Below are 8,081 nucleotides of genomic sequence, written 5' to 3'. Positions count from 1 at the left end.
TCCCTGGTTGGTTAACATAACAAGTAATAACTTATATATAATGATGTTACATTCGCTGGTTGGTTAACATAACAAGTAATAACTTATATATAATGATGTTACACTGATTGGCTGGTTAACATAACAAGTAATAACTTATATATATAATGATATTACACTCACTGGTTAATTAACCTGACAAGTAATAACTTACATTTAACAATGTTGCATTTACTGGTTGGTTAACCTGACAAGTAATAACTTTTATATAATGATGTTACATTCACTGGTTGGTTAACATAACAAGTAATAACTTATATATATAATGATATTACACTCACTGGTTAATTAACCTGACAAGTAATAACTTACATTTAACAATGTTGCATTTACTGGTTGGTTAACCTGACAAGTAATAACTTTTATATAATGACGTTACATTCACTGGGTGGTTAACCTGACAAGTAATAACTTTTATATAATAATGTTACATTCACTGGTTGGTTAACCTCACAAGTAATAACTTATATATAATGATGTTACATTCACTGGTTGGTTAACCTGACAACTAATAACTTATATATAATGACGTTACATTCACTGGCTGGTTAACATAACAAGTAATAACTTATATATAATGACGTTACATTCACTGGTGGTTAACCTGACAAGTAATAACTTATATATAATGATGTTACATTCACTGGTTGGTTAACCTCACAAGTAATAACTTATATATAATGATGTTACATTCACTGGTTGGTTAACCTGACAAGTAATAACTTATATATAATGATGTTACATTCACTGGTTGGTTAACATAACAAGTAATAACTTATATATAATGATGTTACATTGACTGGTTGGTTAACCTGACAAGTAATAACTTATATATAATGACGTTACATTCACTGGCTGGTTAACATAACAAGTAATAACTTATATATAATGATGTTACATTGACTGGTTGGTTAACCTGACAAGTAATAACTTATATATATAATGATGTTACATTCACTGGTTGGTTAACTGACAAGTAATAACTTATATATAATGATGTTACATTCACTGGTTGGTTAACCTTAAGTTATCTGGTTGATTGTAATAAATGTTATTAAAAATATGCTGATTTTAGAGATTTACGTGGCTGATAAATTGAGGGACCATTTGGTAAGTAACCAACTTATTTAGAAAGTATTATTTCATTTCTATAATTCAAGTTATCTTATGAAAAAGCAATGCAATGAGCATTCTCTCTTATTCCTTACTCTTTACCCGAACTTATGCTATCCTTATGTTAAGGATGTAACGAGCACTCTCCCTTATTCCTTACTCTTTACCCGAACTTATGCTATCCTTATATTAAGAATGTAATGAGCACTATTCCTTACTCTTTACCCGAACTTATGCTATCCTTATATTAAGAATGTAATGAGCACTCTCCCTTATTCCTTACTCTTTACCCGAACTTATGCTATCCTTATATTAAGGATGTAATGAGCACTATTCCTCACTCTTTACCCGAACTTATGCTATCCTTATATTAAGAATGTAATGAGCACTATTCCTTACTCTTTACCCGAACTTATGCTATCCTTATATTAAGATTTCGTTATAGTGACTCTATTTGTACTCGCAGAAGTCTGTAGAAAATTATTGTCGCAGTTGCACTAGCTCGCACATGCGCAGTGATTGTAGGTTGTCAACTCTGTGAACGTGGAAACAGTCTCTTGTCCACCAGTATGTGAGGTTATAAGGCAGGTTCTTCTCTATTGTTAACAGAACGATATTTAGTATTTGGTACAAATAAAGTGAATGTTAATTCACACACACACACACATTAAATTTTACATATCCTGTATTTTACATATCACTGAGTCATTAGTAATGTCGAGCTATGACAAGTTAGCTTATCATTAGCGCCTTCTGGAGGAAAATCAAAGTAACGTAGATTCCACTTCATTCTTGGACAATCATCAGAGAAAAAGAAATGAAGAAAATATTTAATAACCAAAAAAAAAAACAATAAGTTACCAACTACTGTTACAAGAATTTCAATAACACACAGCTAACAGGATATTAAAACATATCTGTAACAATAAGTTACCAGCTATAGTTACAAGAATATCAATAACACACAAGTAGCAGGATATTAAAAACATATCTGTAACAATATGTTACCAGCCCATGTTACAAGAATATCAATGACACACAAGAAGCAGGATATTAAAACATATCTCTAACAATAAGTTACCAGCTATAGTTACAAGAATATCAATGACACACAAGTAGCAGGATATTAAAACATATCTGTAACAATAAATTACCAGCCCATGTTACAATAATATCAATGACGCACAAGAAGCAGGATATTAAACATATCTGTAACAATAAGTTAGCAGCCCCTGTTACAAGAATACCAATAACACACAAGTAGCAGGATATTAAAACATATCTCTAACAATATGTTACCAGCCCATGTTACAACAATATCAATGACGCACAAGAAGCAGGATATTAAACATATCTGTAACAATAAGTTACCAGCCCCTGTTACAAGAATATCAATGACACACAAGTAGCAGGATATTAAAACATATCTCTAACAATAAGTTACCAGCTCCTGTTACAAGAATATCAATGACACACAACAAGCAGGATATTAAAACATATCTGTAACAATGTGTTACCAGCTATAGTTACAAGAATATCAATGACGCACAAGAAGCAGGATATTAAAACATATCTTTAACAATAATTTACCAGCCCCTGTTAAAAGAATATCAATGACGCACAAGAAGCAGGATATTAGAATACTTGTTAAACATTCTAGATTAGTTTAAATTTCAGTTAATTTGAAACTTCTGGTTCACACAAACATTAGAACGTTCCTGTAGGGGCGACACTCGATACGGACGTCATCGTCTGTAAGAACTCGTGAACAGGACGATCTCAGCAAATTAAAGAAAGAACTGACCTTCGAAAGAACGCGTATAAAAGTTTGAAGAAAAGAACAAAAGAGAATAAGTTTTCCCCTACCATTCTCGAGTCTCTGGAGAAGTAGTGTTCACCAGTTAGTCGGACACAGGTAAAGTTCTTACTGAAGTACCTGCCCGCATCACCAGTATTGTACAATCATAACCACGCATGCTCGGCTATGGATATGGAGTCCAGATGTACATTTCGTTGTTACTATGGTAACCAATTCCTTTCATCACCGGAACCGATAGTTCAAGAAGTGTTAAGCAATTAAAGTATTAGTTCGTACAATGGGTAGTCCTCTAAGTAGACCATAGAGTCAACACGTTCTAAAGAAAAACTCAATTATAATGCAATCATATTAGCATTAGCGGTAACAGCAATATAAAAGTATTCTCACAGACAATTTAAGGTATTAAATATCCAGTATTATGGATAACAATAATCCGTTAAGTACACTGCACAATGAAATTAAAAGATAATCGAATTATTTAATATTATAGCTTAGAAAATGTGCATTCATTGTTATGTGATAATCATCTCTCCTCCGTTCATTGTTATACAAATCAATAACTTGATGATCAGTCTCGTGGGTTAAAACGATTTTGTTAGTCATTCAGTCTGTGTTGTACGGAGAGTTTAGTACGATACATTAAAACGATTTTGTTAGTCGTTCAGGGTTTAGTACGATACATTAAAACGATTTTGTTAGTCATTCAGTCTGTGTTGTACAGAGGGTTTAGTACGATACATTAAAACGATTTTGTTAGTCATTCAGGGTTTAGTACGATACATTAAAACGATTTTGTTAGTCATTCAGTCTGTGTTGTACGGAGGGTTTAGTACGATACATTAAAACGATTTTATTAGTCATTCAGTCTGTGTTGTACAGAGGGTTTAGTACGATACATTAAAACGATTTTGTTAATAATTCAGTCTGTGTTGTACACGGGGTTTAGTACGATACATTAAAACGATTTTGTAAGTCATTCAGTCTGTATTGTACAGAGGGTTTAGTACGATACCTTAAAACGATTTTGTTAGTAATTCAGTCTGTGTTGTACAGAGGGTTTAGTACGATACATTAAAACGATTTTGTTCGTCATTCAGTCTGTGTTGTACAGAGGGTTTAGTACGATACATTGACTAACAAAATCGTTTTCTAACAAAATCGTTTTAATGTATCGTACTAAACCCTCTGTACAACACAGACTGAATTAATTCAGTCTGTGTTGTACAGTGGGTTTAGTACGATACATTAAAATGATTTTCAATAAACAACTACGAAAGTCACGTGAGAGCCATAGCACATATAAAGTCGAAGTGGATCCACGTGTTACAATACTATTTGATATTGTTTGGGGTCCGTAGTGTGATGCCATCAAACTTGTCGCTTTTGGAGAGGGTATGAAACAGCCCCTTTCGACACAAAATAGTCCTATACTCAGAATGTAAAAATATGTTGAGATCGGGTATATATCCCTAGTAGTTAATGACAATGGAAAACAAAATAATATGGATCAACTTGGGGTACCAGGGCCACCCAGGAAAAAACCTGAAACAAACTGTATACCAGCCGTAGTAAACAAAGTGCAGCGTTTTGTAACTGGTGAGAAAACCATGAACACAGAGGTCAATGGTCAAAGCTGTGCACGCGTTCGAAGCAACAGAACGCATCAGAACCAATATGAATTTCCGTCCGAAAAAGCATAACAAGTCACGTGTACAGAAGTTGCTAACTCTACTTGTTGTTCAAATAATACACGTTCTTTACATATTGGTCAAGTAGTGTTAACTTTCTATTCATTGGTTAATTAATATGTTAGCTCTCTACTTGTCCAATAAATAATGCTAACTCTCTACTGCAGAGTTTCCACCTTCATTGTCCTACAAGCAGTGACACAAGAGTTTTATCACTCTGTAGTTCAGCATCACTTTCCCCTAAAATTCACATTTTTAGTTAATTAATCACTCTAGATTTTTACTTCACACTTAAAAACTTGATTCCACTAGATTTTTACTTCACATTTAAAAACTTGATTCCACTAGATTTTTACTTCACACTTAAGAACTTGATTCCCACTAGACACTGAGCCACACTTTGAAACTGTGGAACTTGAGCCCACTAGACACTGAGCCACACTTGGAAACTATGGAACTTGAGCCCACTAGACACTGCGCCACACTTGGGAACTGTGAAGCTTGAGATCACTACATGTTGATCTAGATACTAAGCCTCACTTGGGAACTTGGTTTCTGCTTCATATTGTTGAAGAAGAATCTGTAAACATTAATAACAAAATCTAAGGAACGTAGTAACGGTGGTATAAGCCAATCAATCTCATCATTAAATGCAATATACTAAGCTTAATAAACTATGTAGGCTAATAAACCTCGGGAGTGTCATTAAGTTTTTATTAGTCATAAAGACGTTAATTATAAATGACTATGTGCAATATTTACGAATATGCGCTTCAAAATGTCGGCTAGTTTTTGTTTAGGATTAGTTCTAGTATGCTTGTCATTTAGTTGTCTATATTTATATTGGAACTTCCGCTGGTAACGCCTTGAACTCTAGGAATGAAATAATGTAAACTTTTACCGAAACTCTAACTACTTTTCTTCGTCTAGTTATGAGCGAAGCTTTAAGTTTGTCAAACTTATCAGATTTTCGAGGTGAGGAACTCTTTCGCATGTCTAGTTTGTTACGTTGTCCCCGAAGCAACTCTGGTCAGAACTCACCGCGTGGGCGCGTGAAGCTAGTCGATACAACAACGGACAGGAAGATTATTATGGTTCTTGGGTAACGTCAAATATTCTTATTTTATTTGGTGTCATATTTTATACGCAGGTTCGGTCTACTGATACCGGTAACAAATATGTTTGATGGAAACCAAACTCAGCTTGTTGTAAAAAAAAAATCCTTAAAACAAATTCTATTTATCACGTGATCTTTTACATGTTTCTGATGTAAATATAATTAAAGATAACAGATTATTTACTTGTATTGCCTCTCACTGTTTTATGCAAGTGTTTTAGGTATATTTTTTACATGATAATATATTTTTAAAACGTATAACGTAAACTTAGCTCTCTCTTTTTTTTTTTTTTGTCTTCAAACATTATTGTATTTTTGGAAGCTTTTAATAGGCTACACAAGATCCTATCTTGATTTCTGCGCGGCTGGTGTTGTTGTGCAGCAGATAATTCAAATATTAGTTTCGTATTTACTTTAGAGAAAATCAAAATAAAAGTTTTGTGCGATAACGTCGGATATTATTGAATTATCATATGCTTAAAAAAATCCTAAACAAAACAGTCCAACTACAGAAATTCAAACAACGTAGTGGCCATCTGTGGTAACTTTTAAGATATTTAGAGCAAAATTTATACAGTAACGTTTAGTAACAATATTTTGAAGTAATGTGACATTTATGATATTAACGATATTCTGTAGTGTTACCACACGATTTCCTAACGGCCTTAGGCCTACGTCTGGTGTAATAAGAATAGTAAATATAATATTTGATATCGTAAGGTGTTTTATCAGTGATAATTTGGGAGTTTTCATATGTGAATTGAGACCTAAAATTCTTAGTAACCACTAAAATATTTTGTATTTACATATTAATTACGTAAATATACAAACTTATAGTTTTATAGTACCAAACAAGATATGTATGTAAATTAGTAGCGCGCTTGGCTAGAAGAACAGTTGGCTTTGACGTATGAACTACTCGGCGATTGATTTGTGGTCAGAATGTGACGTCAGTCTAAATCGATTACTTAATGCTTGATTAAAAAATATATTTGTAGTAGATAATTCTCGAAACGTTGTTAAGGTGTTTCATGTTATTGTGTAAGTCAACAATATGAACTTAGTTGGAAGTTATATTTTATAACTTTCGTATATTTAAGACTAAATCAAAATATATTCGTCCTGCATTATGTTTACATAATATTGCATTGTGTACATTAATAACAATAGTTTCGTAATTTTACTAAATTTATGTAAACTAATTACATCTTGTACCTATATATTAACAATGTTTCATAGTTTTATGGATTTCTGACTATATTAACTATACCTTTCTTGGGTAAGGTTTCATGAGTACATTTTAACAATACTATGTTTTAAGTATTTATACTGCACATATTAACAATACTATGATAGTTTTAAAATTTTATAACTGTATAGCATAACAATAGTTTGTAGTAGTATTGTATTTACGATGTAATGACTGTATTATTAACAATAGTTTGTAGTAGTATTGTATTTACGATATAATGACTGTATTATTAACAATATTTTGTAGTAATATTGTATTTACGATGTAATGACTGTATTATCAACAATATTTGTAGTAATATTGTATTTACGATGTAATGATTGTGATATTAACAATATTTTGTAGTAGTATTGTATTTACGATGTAATGACTGTATTATCAACAATATTTTGTAGTAATATTGTATTTACGATGTAATGATTGTATAATCAACAATATTTTGTATTAGTATTGTATTTACGATGTAATGACTATATTATTAACAATATTTTGTAGTAATATTGTATTTACGATGTAATGATTGTATAATCAACACTATTTTGTAGTAGTATTGTATTTACGATGTAATGATTGTATTATTAACAATACTTTGTAGTAGTATTGTATTTACGATGTAATGATCGTATTATTAACAATACTTTGTAGTAGTATTGTATTTACGATGTAATGACTGTATTATTAACAATATTTTGTAGTAGTATTGTATTTCCGATGTAATGACTGTATTATTAACAACAGTTTGTAGTATTATTTTATTTACGATGTAATGACTGTATTATCAACAATATTTTGTCCTAGTATTGTATTTACGATGTAATGACTGTATTATCAACAATATTTTGTCCTAGTATTGTATTTACGATGTAATGACTGTATTATTAACAATACTTTGTAGTAGTATTGTATTTACGATGTAATGACTGTATTATTAACAATACTTTGTAGTAGTATTGTATTTACGATGTAATGATTGTATTATTAACAATATTTTGTAGTAGCATTGTATTTACGATGTAATGATTGTGATATTAACAATATTTTGTAGTAGTATTG

This window comes from Limulus polyphemus, unplaced genomic scaffold (genome assembly GCF_000517525.1).
Source record: "Limulus polyphemus unplaced genomic scaffold, Limulus_polyphemus-2.1.2 Scaffold9229, whole genome shotgun sequence".
Taxonomy (NCBI): domain Eukaryota; kingdom Metazoa; phylum Arthropoda; class Merostomata; order Xiphosura; family Limulidae; genus Limulus; species Limulus polyphemus.
The sequence above is the reverse complement of the archived record's forward strand: the minus strand, read 5'-3'. Positions refer to the sequence as shown.